This window comes from Balaenoptera acutorostrata, chromosome 16 (genome assembly GCF_949987535.1).
Source record: "Balaenoptera acutorostrata chromosome 16, mBalAcu1.1, whole genome shotgun sequence".
Taxonomy (NCBI): domain Eukaryota; kingdom Metazoa; phylum Chordata; class Mammalia; order Artiodactyla; family Balaenopteridae; genus Balaenoptera; species Balaenoptera acutorostrata.
In genome coordinates this window covers 37,894,070-37,909,907 of record NC_080079.1, presented here as the reverse complement: position 1 = coordinate 37,909,907, position 15,838 = coordinate 37,894,070, and the positions used below count along the sequence as shown (strand labels likewise).

Here is a 15,838-nt window from a genome sequence, read left to right as displayed (position 1 = left end):
ACTGGGCTAAGTGAAAACAACAATATGGAGGTAGCTTTTCAGACCATCCATAGGCCACATTGCTATGAAGCAGCGTTATATAGACAGTATCTCATTTAATCCTTACAACAACCATAGACGGTAGGTATTATTATCCCTATTTTACAGATACTGTAACTCAGACTAGAGAGATGCAGTAATTTTCCTAATTATTATTATCATTACCAAGGAGCAGAAATGGGATATGAACCCTAGTCTTACTTTTCCTAACCAATGCCCTACACTACTTCCACTACTTTTCCTTATTCCTTGATGTAAGTTCATATACATTTTAACCTAATCATACGCATATAATTCTCGTTGAAGGCACACCTTAATGTGTGTGTGCCTTAATGTCCTACAATTAATGTAGGACATTAATTGCAGCCTGATGCAGCTAGAAATACAGTTCTTTAAATGGTACCATTGGCATTTCCCTGAAACATGCCTAAGGTCACTGACTTGATCAGCTAGGGAACTCTCCCTGATTTCAAAACAACCAGAGGAGTCTCCAGCACTCTGGAGCTTCAGGGTCAGTCCCTACAAAACATAACTTTGTGTCACGGGTAAGTTACTTTTTTTTTTTTTTGGCTGCACCATGCAGCATGCGGGATCTTTGTTCCTTGACCAGGGATCCAACCTGCGCCCCCTGCAGTAGAAGCGTGGAGTCTTAGCCACTGGACTGCGAGGGCAGTCATGGGTAGGTTACTTTTAATAGTCAACTACTTTCCTCCCCAATATTAAACACTCAAAGAAAAACTCATTTAAAAGATCTACCATACTTGTATTTTCACTTTAATATACACAGCCTACTGCAGCAGACAGAGCTGGTTGCCTACGCCCAATCCACAGCCCACCTCTCCTCCATTCTATCATAGCCCTGGCTTGGTTCAGGGATCTACTCTATCTGCTCTCTCTCCAGCAGCCATTTGCTTCAGGGAAGGGTGGCCCAATCCATTGTTTCAGGGAATGGCTTTTGATTGGTCTCCCTTTCCCTTCGCAGTAAGTGCTTAGGGACTAGGAGGTGAAGCAATTCCAGCCAATGAAGTATGAGGGAAAGTCCTCTGGAAAAGATTTTCTTGCTCTTAAGAAGAGACGCAGGAAAGAAACAAGCCCTGCTTCTTCCTATAGACATTTTGAATCTGGATATGACGCCTGGAACTACAGCCGTCACTTCTTCACCATGAAGGAAGCTGGCCTGAAGACAAAGTCAGTAAGCCATCTTGCAGGCACAGCAGAAAGATGAAAAGAACCTGGAACCTTAATGATGTCACTGAGCCACTAAACTAACCAATTCTGGAGCCATCCTATCTAGCTTGTTAGGTAACATAACACATTTAACTTATTTTATTTATTTATTTATTTTAATAAATTTACTTATTTTTACTTATTTATTATTTTTGGCTGTGTTGGGTCTTTGTTGCTGTGCACGGGCTTTCTCTAGCTGCAGCGAGCCGGGGCTACTCTTTGTTGTGGTGCGCGGGCTTCTCATTGCGGTGGCTTCTCTTACTGCAGAGCGCGGGCTCAGTAGTTGTGGCTCACGGGCTTAGTTGCTCCGCGGCATGTGGGATCTTCCCGGACCAGGGCATGAACCCGTGTCCCCCGCACTGGCAGGCGGATTCTCAACCACTGCGCCACCAGGGAAACCCCATTTGACTTATCGTGGGAACTAGTTGAGATTTCTGTTACTTCGGCCAAGAGGATACAAATGGATACATGCCTGCAGACAGTGGTATGTCGAAGTCAGCATCTGCTGCCTCTCATCCCCATGCCACGTTCAGTGATGTCATACTGGTGGCTTGAAACTGGCCATGTGAGGCGTGCCTCTACCACAGAAACCATACATTGGTAAACTACACATCCAAACTTTTTGTATCCTCTGAGACAACCAGTTGTTAAACACTTAACTAGCACACCACTGCAATGTTGGGGTAATTTAAGGTGTATACAGTAAATATTTTCTATGAACTATGAAGTCAAGCCAAAGAACCAGAAAAGAATTTAAATATCTATACAGTGAGCTAGCCACTTAGCTAGCTTGTCACCTTTTAAATAAGATAATTTTTCTGTCTCATTGGGCAGAAATCAGCCAACTACAGCCCTCAAGCAAAATTTGGCCTGCTGCCTCTTTTAGTAAATAAAATTTTACTGGAACACAACCATACCCATTTATTTGCATTTTGTCTTTGCTTTCATGCTACAATGGCAATGGAGTAGTTGCAACTAAGTAAAAGTATTTAGTCTAGCAAAACTTACAATAATTACTATCTGGCCTTTTACAGAGAAAGTGGGCAGACCCCTGTTCTAGGGAGATGTGATGCATTGATCTGCAGAATAAAATGCCAATATCTGGGAGGATGGGGTGGGAGAGAATCGATATTTATGGCTATGGTGGCAGAGTGCAGGGTAGAAGAACAAAAAGAACTAGCAGTCAGAGGAAGATCCGGGTCCTTCCTGGTCCTGATTCTCTATCTTATGAGTTATATGAACTCAGGCAACCTACTTTAACTCTCTGAGCCTCAGTTTTCTCATCCATAAAATGGGGCTAATATTATCCTCACAGAATGTTGTATGGATTAAAATGAGATAAAATATGAGGAGTACCTGCACACTACTATATATAAAAAAGATAGACAATAAGGACCTATTGTATAGCACAGGAGACTATATTCAATATCTTGTAATAACCTATAATGGAAAAGAATCTGAAAAAGAATATATATATATATATGTATGTATAACTGAATCACTTTGCTGTACACCTGAAACTAACACAACATTGTAAATCAACTATACTTCAATTAAAAAAAAGTAATTGAAAAAAACCCCGATGAATGGATAAAGAAGATGTGGTATATAATATATATACACTGGAATACACTGAGCCATAAAAAAGAATGAAATTTTGCCATTTGCAAAAACAAGGATAGACCTGGAGGGTATTATGCTTAGTAAGCAAGTCAGACAGAGAAAGACAAATACTGTATGTTTTCACTTATATGTGGACTCTAAAAAATAAAACAAAGGAATGAATATAAAAAAACAGAAACAGACTCACAGAGAATAAACTAATGGTTACCAGCAGGGAGAGGGATGGGGGAAGCGGCAATTAGGGGAAGGGGATTAAGAGGTACAAAGTACCAGGTGTAAAATAAATAAGATACAAGCATGTAACGTACAGCACAGGGAATATAGCAAATATTTTATGATAACTTTAAATGGAGCATAATCTATAAAAAACATCGAATCGCTATGTTGTACACCTAAAACTAATATAATATTGTAAATCAGCTATACTTCAGTATAAATCAATCAATCAATCAATCAATCATGAGGAGTATCTGGTACAAAAACATAGATATTATTTGCCATGTGACTTAACCTGTTTTCATTTATTCATCACTTATTAATTCAGTAAATATTTATTGTGTGTCCAGTATGCATCCGGTACTATTCTAGGAACAGGGCTTAGAGCAGTGAAGAAAATAAACAATGGCCCTGCCTTCAGGGAGCTTACATCCTAGCGGGACAAGCAGTCAATAATCTGTTGAACAATAATTTCTGAGCCTTAGCTTCTTTGTTTGTACAAAAAAAAAAAAAAAATCCCCTCTACGTACTTTGTGGGACCGTAGTTAGATTCAGATGAGAACAGTCACAAACTGGCAGCAATGAGCAAATCAAACTTCAGGACATTTTTGTTAGGCCTATAGTGTTTTTAAAATGTTTACTTTGGTTGCCACATGTAAATATGAGATTTTCCTAATGCTATAGACTGAATTTGTTCCCCTAAAATGCATATGTTGAAACCTAATCTCCAATGTGATGGTATTTGGCGGTGGGGGCCTTTGGAAAGTGATTAGGTCATGAGGGCCCTGCGCATAAAGAATGGGATTAATGCCCGTTTAAAAGAGATCCCAGGGGATTTCCCTGGTGGTCCAGTGGGTAAGGCTCTGTGCTCCCAATGCAGGGGGCCCAGGTTCGATCCCTGGTGGGGGAACTAGATCCCGCACGCACGCCACAAATAAGAAGTCCGCATGCCGCAACTAAGATCCTGTGTGCTGCAACTAAGACCCGGCGCAACATGAATGAATGAATGAATAAATAAATAAATATTAGAAATCCAACAAGGGATGCAAAGTTTAAAAAATAAAAAAAATAAAAGAGACCCCAGAGAGCTACTTTGCCCCTTCTGCCATATGATGTCACAGTAAAAGCATGGCATCTATGAACCAGGCTGTGGGTTCTCACCAGACACTGAAAGTGCCAGCTCCTTGATCTTGGACTTCCCAGCCTCTAGAACTATGAGAACTAAAGGTCTGTTGTTTAAGCCACCCAGGCTGTAAGATTTTTGTTATAGCAGCCTGTACCAGCTAAGATATCTAAAAATCCAGATTTCCAAGTCGTCTTGAAAAACTAACAGCGCTAAAGATACTGGTCTGGCATTCCTTCCTGGCAGCCATCAGCTGGAGTCAAGTATGACGCACCCTTCCTTTGGATAACGCCTGTACAGCCCCTTCAGCCTGCCCCTGACCTCCTGTATTGTCCAATCCCTGTGCTATTTCACTCATGTACAACACCTGCCTGACTCCTTTAGGCAATAAGATCTTCCACTTCTGCCTATACTGTGTTGCCATAAATCAAAGTTTCTTGAACAGCCATATGTGAGTCATGTGTATGGCATGCTTGACGTCTAGCACTCTGGCAATTTCAGTAGGACTAGCACCGGCGATTCTACCAGCACCCGCGGACAAACACACACAATGTAATAACTCACCGATTGGACACAAATATGTGTCACGAAATGATAGGATCGGTTGTACAAGTGAAAAAGCCAAAGCTTAGAAAGCTTACTATAGTCCTAGCCTCTTCAGAGGTTTTTCTGTTAAAATAGTCCCCAAGGTTAAACTGTCTTTAATGTAAGATTATAAAGCCATCTACCCATAAATGGCCAGTGTGAGACCATCCTCGGTCTGTGCTGCCCAGTGCTGTTGAAAAATTCTGAGACAGGCAGTGCTATGCAACAGCCCTTTGGAAAGCAACATAGGGCAACGGATCAAGGATTAGAAAGTTATTCATATTCTTTGAAGAGTAATCTCAGTTCTGGGAAGTTATCCTAAGAAAATAATTTAAGAGAAGCTGAACACTTCCAGCAAAAAATAATAGCTGTGCTATGAATAACGTAAAACCGAAACAACCTAAATGCTCAACAACTGGGAAATGTCTAGAGAATTATGATACGTCAAACAAATGGGATAATAGACAATCCTTTAAAATTATAAAGAAGAAGAAAATACTGTAAATATGGGAAAACATTTATGATGCAATGCTAAAGCAAAAAGAGGACTCTAAAATTGTGTGTACAATGTGAGGGAAGCTATGTAAAACTTCTGTAAAAGTTGTATACTTGTAACTCACAGAGAATGGGAAGAATATGAAAAAAGAAATTTAGGTGGGATGGTATAATTAAGATTTATTTTCAAAATTGCATTCTATTCTGTGGAATACTATAATGGTGGATACATGACATTACACATTTGTCAAAGCTCAGAACTGTAGAACACAAAGAGTGAACCCAAATGCAAACTATGGACTTTAGTTAATAATGTATCAATATTTGTTCATCAATTGTAACAAATGTACCACACTAAGCTAAGATGTTAATGACAGAGGAAATTGGTGGGGGAAGGAGAAAGGGTACACAGGAACTCTTTGTACTTTCTGCTCAATTTTTCTGTAAACCTAAAATTTCTTTAAAAAATAAAGTCCATTAATTAAAATAAAATAAGATAAAATAAAATAAAATTGCATTCAATACCATTTTATATATAATTTTCTGAAATAAATATTTCAGGTTACTCCTGCAGTGTAAATATGAGCACAAAAATCTCTTTTGTATGGTTTCTCCAGGACTAAAAATAACCATATTATTTATTGATGCTGCACATTGAAAATTAGGTGATTATCCCATAGAAGACACAGGGAAGGTAACAAGCCCTTGGCAAAATAAAATGTTCTGTTTCTTTAAAAGATATTTAACATCATTAATTTTTACCTTGCCTCTGCTATCCCCAGATGATTCCATTTTTATTTGTTTCAGTTAGACAACCTCCGTTGGCATTCCCACAACTTATAAGTTAAGAATGTTGGTGAGGGTCTCTCATAAAAAGATAATTGCATAAATCCAAATAAAAAATGTAAGTAACAGCATAGTGAGCAAAGGTATGTTGTAAGTGAGAGTCAAGCTGGGTAAACCACAGAACAGGGAACATCCTCACACGGTTCCAGGGTGGGGAGAAAGGACTTTTCTGAAAGCATAAGCATGCGAGACTGTTACTAATAATTCCTCATGAATAGTCGCCCTTGAGCCTCACAAGCCTCAGAGATGGGCACGATTTCCCCCCTTCCACGATGATGAAGCTGAAGCTCTCAGAAGTAAAGGGACTTGCCTGACAACACTGTATCTGAGTCAAAACAGGGATGAGTAGCTCTGGTGGATTTTGGACAGTGCATTTGCCCATCTGCCCTCCAGATTTCAAAATTGTTATTGGGCATTTCTGTCAACAAGCCATGGTAAAGCTTAAGCACTCATTCATGTGAGTGACCATGACCAAAGGAAGCAGCGGGTGGGGGTGTAGGAGGGGAGGTTAACCCCGAGGTTAACTCAGGGGTATACTGCTGCTCACAAAACAACATGTGAGTTTCTTTCAAAACAGGTCATGTAATAGATTTATATGTATTCAGAAGAGATGCACAGGTTAAACAAGGCTAACCTAGTTTCCTGGAGACTTTGGAGCAGCCTGTGGTTCCCTTAGAATATCAGCCTGAGCCTCTTGTAAATAATTAACCCACCCGATATGACACAAATATAATGGAAAAGTCTTCACTAAGAGAATACCTACAACTATAAGCAAAGAAAGTACATTTCCATCGTGCAATTCTTCATTTTACTAAGCAGCCTTCTGTTTATTTTATTTTGACATCCAACCACTAAACTATAATTGCATTCTGCTTCTCATTTTGGCTTCAGAAAAATAATTTTTGAAACAAAAGAGGCTCTATATTATGATGTTCCTCTAAGGTTACTCCTTAAACAGTGCAGGTTGGGATATATTTTCAATTTCACTTTGTCCTCTTTGCTTTCAAAAATCTAATCATGTGCAAAGAATTCTTGCTAACAGTCGATCACCTTCCAGTGAAGCACTCCATTTGTAGGGCAAATCTTTCACATTGCCCTCAGTATAGTTTTCTGAAGTGATCCCTTCTATCAGTAGAAAATCTACACATTTCTTACAGTTAGTATGCAGTTGGAGAAAAGGCACTTTTTGGGTAGGCTCCCAACACTGTCTTTCCATTGTTCTTTCCTTCCTCGATCCTTTCTGCTTCTTTCCAGTGCCTTAACCTTTAGCAGTATCCTTACTTTTTAAATTGGTTTGCAGACATAAGAGAGGTAGAGGTGTGTGGCAGAAAGATACCAAGAGTGGGATTCAAGACTGCTGGGTCCAAGTGACACTATTTAGTCGTATGATCCTGAGTGAATCACTTCCTCTCTGCCACTATTTCCTAATCTGTAAAAACAGGGCGTCAAATTACTGATGCCTAAACTTTAACCCAGTTGGCTGATTGCTAAGTATCTCTTCCCCAATATCTAAGATACCTGGTAGACGATGCTCATTGTTTATTGCTGTGTGGAACAAGGAAATGGGTCCCATCCAGAATAAATCCATTTATAAGTAAGAAGTCACAGTATTGTGTTGTAGAGGAAGTTCTCATCACACAGAAAGGGAGAGCAGAAGCCTACACCAAGAGAGGAAGGGGACATTTTTTTTTTAAAGGAAGAATGACAAGCTGCCCAGATATCTCAGGGACCATGTCTCCCACCCACTAGAGCCTTGACCAGGGGTAGGTATGTGATAGAGAGAAGACATAGGAACCTGAGCAGTTGAGGGGGAAGCTGCAGTAAGAAGGCCTGTGCTGTGTGTCCCATGGGTAACAATGGGAAGACACTGCTTCACTGGGTGCCTTTGGCCTGTGATGTGTCTGGGCAGAGAGAAAGCCAGAGACAGTGTCCACCGACTGTCCCTCACCGCCAATCCGGTGCAGGAGTGATCTGAGGCTCTCTCATGTTCTCAGTAGAAGACAGCTAAGAGAGGAGAGGCAGGGCTGGGGCCAAGGGGAAAGTGACTCCGTGACCAATAACCTGAGCCAAATGGAAATCGTGGCTGATCCTCAAGAACTACAGCAAAAAAGGGGAGGAATTTCCCCACGTGCTGGACAGTCAGAGAGTACAAACTACAAGTTCCACCAGCAGCAGATATGTCATCACAGTACACAATGAGGAGAGAAGCCACTACCTAGAGACCACCAAGATGAGTTTCATCAGCAGGATGCCCAGTGACCAATACTAGGGACAGTTCTGCTTAGGCCAATGAGAATTCACGGATCTGCATGCCAACCACCGTTACCATGAGGTCACATGAATTCTCCCCTAAACCAACCACTCGTACAGGAGAGGGAGGGATGAACACGATACAGGGGAGAAATGACCTTTATACAGAAATCAACCTTCAATTTGGCTGCTTATTGACTCAAAAAAGACTGAGCTAAATGAAAGACATTACTTTAAACTTGCAAAACCTGCTAGAAACGTTTTTACATTGAGGTATAATTTACATACAATAAAACACACCCATTTTAAGTCTACATTCTGATGACTTTTGACAAATGTACACACTCATGTAAAACCACCACAATCAAGATATAGAACATTTTCATCACCCCAAACATTCCCTCACGCTCCTTTGCAGTTAATCTCCACCAACCTCAGCATAACGTTACCACTGGTTTGCTTTCTGTTGATGTAGATGAGTTTTGCCGGTCAAGGATTTCATAAATATAGAATCACACAATATGGACTATTTTGCTTCTGGCTTCTTTCACTTATGATAATTTTTTTAAAATAAATTTATTTATTTATTTTTGGCTGCACTGGGTCTTCGCTGCTGTGCGCGGGCTTTCTCTAGTTGCAGCGAGCAGGGGCTACTCTTCGTTGCAGTGCTCGGGCTTCTCACTGCGGTGGCTTCAGTAGTTGTGGCACACGGACTCACTAGTTGTGGCACGGGCTCTAGGTGTGCAGGCTCAGTAGTTGTGGCACGCAGGCTCAGTAGTTGTAGCACACAGGCTTAGTTGTTCCGCAGCACATGGGATCTTCCCGGACCAGGGCTTGAACCCGTGTCCCCTGCATTGGCAGGCAGATTCTTTTTTTTTTTTTTTTTTTTTTTTTTTTTTAAAGGATTTTCTTATTTATTTTATTTATTTATTTATTTATTTTTGGCTGTGTTGGGTCTTCGGTTCGTGCGAGGGCTTTCTCCAGTTGCGGCAAGCGGGGGCCACTCTTCATCGCGGTGCGGGGACCGCCCTTCATCGCGGTGCGCGGGCCTTTCTCTATCTCGGCCCCTCCCGTCGCGGGGCACAGGCTCCAGACGCGCAGGCTCAGCAATTGTGGCTCACGGGCCCAGCTGCTCCATGGCATGTGGGATCTTCCCAGACCAGGGCTCGAACCCGTGTCCCCTGCATTAGCAGGCAGATTCTCAACCACTGCGCCACCAGGGAAGTCCCTATGATAATGTTTTGAGATTCATCCAGGTTGCTGTGCATACCTGTACTTGATTCCTTTTTACTGCTAAATAGTAATCTGTTTTATGGATATATTACAATTTATTTATCGGTTGATGGACATTAGGATTGTTTCCGATTTTTGACCATTATGAATAAAGCTTCTGTGAACATCTGTATACAAGTCTTTTATGGACATATGTTTTCATTTTCTTGAGTAAATACCTAGGAATGAAATTACTGAGTCATATTGTAAGTGTATATTTAACTTTAGAAGAAACTGCCAAACTGTTTTTCAACATGGCTGTATGATATTACCGTAACATATTAGAGCTCCAGTGTGTAATGGAGTCTCACTGTAATTTTAATTTGTACTTTCCTTACTACTAATGATGTTAACCATTTTTTCATGTTTTATTAGCTATTAATATATCTTCTTTTGTGAAGCCTCTGTTCAAATATCATGCCCATTTTTAATTCGGTTGTTTATCTTATTATTGAGATACAAGAATTCTTTGTATATTCTCGATACAAGTCTTTTGTAGATATATGTATTGCAAATATTTTCTCCTATTCTGTGGTTTGCCCATTCATTTCCCAATGGTGCATCTTGAAAAGCAGAAACTATTAATTTTGGTGAACTGAAATTTATTACTTTTTCTTTTTAGTCAATTGTATTTCTATATATTAGTAGTTGTTGCTGAAACTCAGCCTCTGTTCACCGGTGCCGAATAGAAATGCGGAGACAGAGTTTTGGGTGAAGCAGAAAAGAATAGCTTTTATTGCTTTGCCAGGCAAAGGGGGCCACAGTGCGCTAGTGCCCTCAAAACTGGGTGTCCCGCCCTAGAGGAGGTAGTGAGGAGTCTTATAGTGTTCAAGGAGCAGGGCGTGATCAGCTCGTGGATAATTCTTGGATTGGTTGGCGTCAAGATGAAGTTTCAAGCATCATCAACCTTTTGGTTTCAACCAGTCTAGGGTCTATGTTCTTGCGGTCAGCAGTTTTCATATGGTGGGGGTCTGCTTCCTATAAAAACACCTTAGCAATGTGTGTCAGGCCTTTATCTGTAGCTTTCAGGGAACTGGGAGTTCGGTGATTCTGCTATGTGGCAGATTTATAGTCTAAATTGTTACCAGTTCCCCAGCCCAACAGCTATTCTTTGTTTCTACATCTTCACATTTCCCAATCATTAACTCCTGAGTCAGACTTTTACTTCAAAAGACAAGGACACAGGGGCTTGTACACAATTTCATAGTGAACAAATAGAAATTGGAATTTAAAAATACTACTTTACATTAGGCATTTCATCAAAAGCCATGAGATGCTTAGGAATAATTTTAATATAATATGTGCATTATTTGTACATTCAAAACTACCAAACAGTGCTGAGAGAAATTTATAAAGGCTTGAGAGAGAGGGAGAGAGAGCGAGTGAGCATGTTCATTCCATGGAAGACTGAGATGTCATATCTACGCAAGTTGATTGTTTCAATGAAACCCCAAACAAAAGTCCAGCAGCCTTTTTTTAAAAATAGAAACTGACAAGCTGATTCTAAAACTCATATGGAAATGCAAAGAACCTAGAAAATCCAAAATAATTTTCAAAACATAGAACAAAAGTTGAAGGCTTAAACTAACTGATTTCAAAGACTTGTTCTAAAACCAAAGTAATCAAGAGTGATATAGGTATATTAGATTGGTGGAACAGAATAGAGAGTTTAGAAATAGACCCACACATTTATTCATATGGGGAAAAAATGACTCTCTAGTGTTACCTCACACCATACACAAAACCTAACTTGAAATAGCATATCTAAACATAAACGCAAAAACTATAAAAAAAAAAAAAAAACTTCTAGAAGAAAACATAGGAGAAAATCTTCATAATTGGGGGATAGGTAAAGGTTTTTTAGACAGGACATAAAAAGCAAAATGAACTCCCCACTCTTGCCTTCATAGAGGTTTTGAAGAGGTTTAGATTTATTATAGCAACAAAGAAGCTGTTATTTTTTTCACATCTGTGTCATCATATGAGCAAATCTCAACCCTACCACAACTTACTAGAGAAGATTTCCAAATGGACTCTACTATTGCCTCTACAGTGGGAAAGTACTCTTTAATGATACATCGTTTGTACCCCTTAGGGTGTCCCATTTGAAGCTCTTTATTGAGATACTCAGCCCTGTCTCTGTAGAAACAAGAGGGAAACTGAGAGATACTATTTCTGATAATGGAAACTCAGTGTCCTCAGCCACGACCTGTTGGCTGAGGACCATCTGGTCCCGTATTCAGCCCATATATATGTCCATATCCGTTGCCAAATATCAGCCTCATTCCCAGCCCATCATCCCACTCCCACCTATCCCATGATACTATATGTTTCTTGCAACCCACTGAAAAAAATCAAGCTTTAGTATCTTCTTACATGCTGTTTTCTTTACCTTCAAATTCCTTCCTTCGCCACTTCCCCCCCTGACTTATCATTTCTGCTTCAACTGCTTCCACCCCATCCCCATCCTCAAAGTAGTTATCTCGCTTTTACAGACTCTTGGAGCTCTCTGTACATACCCCTCCTGGCCCTTATCAGATGCACTGTTGTTATCTATTTAACGTCTCTCTCTACCACTGGCCTGTTTAACTCCACGGAACAGAAACAATCTTAAGTCATCCTTGTCTCTTCCCCCAATTCTCTCCACCACCTCCAAACCCCAACACACACACACACACAATGTCTGATGCAGAGTAAGAGCTCTATCAGTGTCTAATAAATGAATGAAATAAGTTCTGCCTTCACCAGAGAGGACCCCAGCAAGTCATAAAAAATAAATTAAAAGCATAAATAACAGTCAAGAGTTTTAACGTGGTAATTCAATTGAAAGAAACGGGAAACGCACTTCATCTTCGCCAGAAAGGTCTAATCTTCAGACATCAGGCAAGAAAATCAACCACTCTAACTAGAAAATGAAGAATATTCAGCACAACTGGCTTCTCTCTAAAGGACGCTCACCCAGGAGCAAAGCAGTCTTGTCACAGAGGAACCAGCCAGTACTTGGAGCTCAAGTCTCTGACTCCTGGGCCAGTGAGTAAGCCACACAGCCATAACAGTAACAACAGTTACTATTTGGGGGCACTTAATCCACCAGGCTCTGAATTCACTATTATACATATGTTATCTCATTTTATCTTTTTTTTTTTTTTGTCTAAATGTTTTTATTGGAAACAAATAGTTGCACCAAGCAAGAGCTTACTTTGCCCACTCCAAATTAAAACAGAGCACAATAGGGGCAAACATCATTTGGCAGGACAGTTCCGATATGTGGACATCCTTCTTTCTACTCACTGTGGTTGGGGTAACTTTATTCGTAAGCAGTCACTCTTAGACAAAATAGTAACCCCAAAGTGCTAATGTCACTCGAAAGGAAGTGGCCTTAATTTCATGTGTGGGGCAGTATGTTCTATAGATGCCAAAAGGTGGGAGAAGCACAAACACAATACACCCTTTAAAAAAACTAAATAATTCAAAGTAGAATTTTTCCATCCCCCCCTTTCTCCTGTAATAAAAAGTAGTGCTGGGCTCTGACACCCAGATTTGGTTTTTATCCTGGCCATTTACAAAGTGTTCCCCCATATGACTTGCATCATTAGGGCTATGAATAATAGTTCATTCACTCTGAAGAAAGTATCTACTCCTTTCTCCTCTTCTTGCCTTCATGCTCGTGTTCCTTGGGGCGGCTGCTATCTGAGGGCCTTTTAGAGCCACTGTGCTGTTTGGCTTCTTCCAAAAATTTGTCCAAACCAAAAGGATCCTCCTCAAACTGAACTGGTCCTTCTCAGGCTCTTTGTCTATGGTTTGAACCAGAAAACTCCTTATTGGGAACAAATCTGTTAGTCTTCATTCTGGTTTCTAGGTCAACATTATACATGTCCTTGTCCAGATTTTTACTGGGCCTGTAAATATTCTGGGCCATATCTTTACCACCTCTCCAGGCTTGATCATAAACATTGTAAATTTCATCTTCTCCACCTGCAAAACCACTGTCCATACCCTTGGATTGGTTGAAGAGCCTTTGGTCATACTGAACTTCACTGGAAGTCCAAGGATTGGGCACACCAAGAACAATGACTTCACTGATATCTCGATTTTCATTTCTCTGCAGTTTCAACCTCTTATCTGGAGCTGCCCTGGAAAGATTCCGGTCATGCCGTCTCTCTTTTCGCCTGTCATGCCGGATTTCATCCCTCTCACGTGCATCCCCATCCTCTTTTTCCACATGGGTTTTGATCCCAGCTCTTCTCTCCCCCTGGCTTTCTGGGCCATTTCTCTAAGTTTCTCTTCATGTTTCTCCTTTTCTTTTTGAGCCATCTTTCTCTCTCTTTCTCTCTTGAGCATGCGTTTCCACAGCTTCACGAGCCTTCCGATCAGCAATATAGAGGGTTTCGGCCAGTTTTGCAAAATTTTCATTGATGTGAACTGTCTGCAGTCCTCTTCCATCAGCCGCCAGACGTTTATCTAATGGAACTGTATAACGCTTTGCATTTTTCCTGTTTGAAATACAGGGAGGAATCTTCCACTCTTGTTCCTTCACAGTCATCTTTCGGCTAGGAGAATGCATGACAGGTGCAGGAGGAGAAGGTGGTCCCCGGGGAATTTTCTTATTAATCTTGAACCTTGGAGGCTCCATTGGATCTTTCTGCATTTCCACCATTCGAATAACTCTCTGTTTAGCTCTAGAGTTGAAAGCCACTCCTTGTTGGGATGATGTGTATCGCATATACTGGGCAGGAGCCAGTTTATCAGCTGCTGCTTGGACTGGCATGGCCGCAGCAACCTTCTGTGATAACGGATTTTTCTAAAGTTACCCTTGTCTTTTCTGTTCTCTCTTTAATGGCTTCTTCATCAGGTCTTTGCAGGTCTGGGTCATCTGCATTCATGACTTCTTCGGGAACCATGTCAGTGTACTTGCTATAAATGACCTTGTCTTTTGACTGTCCCTGTCGAACAATTGCATCATACTTAATTTTTCCTTTAGCATCCACCCGAATGGCCAGTGCATTTGACATTTTTTTCTCTTGTCCCAGATTCAGGGGATACTGGGCCACGTGGATTGCTGGAAAAGCACCTCCATCTCCAAAATCCTGTAATAACTGAGGTATCCAGCCCTTCCGGTACCCGCATGGGGGATGTTCTCTTTGGGAGGAGACCAGTGAGGTCTGTCGTGATCTCTGGGATCTTGCCTTTTCTTCAGCCTCAAGCTGGTCCTGGGATAGCTGAGTAGGTGCAGGTAAAAAGCTGGTGAGCACCATCTTCTTCCGCTTCCTCTTCTCATGTTATCTTTATCCCAGCCCTGTGAAGGAGGTATTATAATTTCCGTTTTACAGATAAAGAATGCTCTAACTATCCAAGATTTAGCCTCGGCCTGAGTTCAAAGCTTGTGGTCTTAATCTCTGCATCCTGTTGCTCTCCACTGGCCTCCAAGCTCCCTCCTGGTGGAAGCCAGCACGATTATGTTCGATCTTGTGTCTCCAGCACCGAGAACAGTGCCTGGCATATATTTGCTAAATGCTATGGTGAAATACAAACCTCTTCGGAAAGAGAAAGATATCTTGCCTCCCAGCCCCTGGATATTCTATTATACCCTCTTACCAATGATTAGATGTCTGGTTCTACCCACCCCGGGACTCAAGGGCCCACTGAACACCCTGGCCTAGGGGATGTGCATTGAAGGGCCATCTTCCAGGTCTGCCGTAAGGGAATTCCAACATTTTCTGCACGGCCTTTTTAACAGTGTAGAAAAGTATTCCAGTTGAGCCTTACAGACTTCTATCCAGGGGCAAACTCAAGCCCCCAAAACAACTGAAAGTCGGGGAGAAGTTAAAGAAACCCCTTCTCTCTCTGCTTGGGTTTAGATAAGTCTCTGGCTCAGGGACCCAACTTTTTTTCCCACTTGAAGTCTCTGGGTATTAGGGACGCCTTCTAATGCATATGGATTTATTTATTTTTGTTGCCCAATGATATTACACATAGGTTGTGAAAAAAATATGTTGTTCTTGGGACTTCCCTGGTGGCGCAGTGGTTAAGAATCCGCCTGCCAATGCCGGGGACATGGGTTCAATCCCTGGTCTGGGAAGATCCCACATGCTGCGGAGCAACTAAGCTCGTGCGCCACAACTACTGAGCCTGTGTGCCTAAAGCTGGTGCTCCACAAGAGGA

At 41.2% G+C, this 15,838-nt stretch overlaps 1 protein-coding gene and 1 pseudogene across 3 annotated transcripts in view; both read right to left on the bottom strand.

Annotated features, from left to right (window-relative positions):
- The window catches only part of SLC16A12 (solute carrier family 16 member 12), a 95,385-nt gene that overhangs the window by 28,081 nt on the left and 51,466 nt on the right, over nt 1-15,838 (bottom strand). The gene's annotated exons all lie outside the window — the stretch shown is intronic.
- Nucleotides 13,172-14,932, bottom strand: LOC103016248 (SNW domain-containing protein 1-like; annotated as a pseudogene).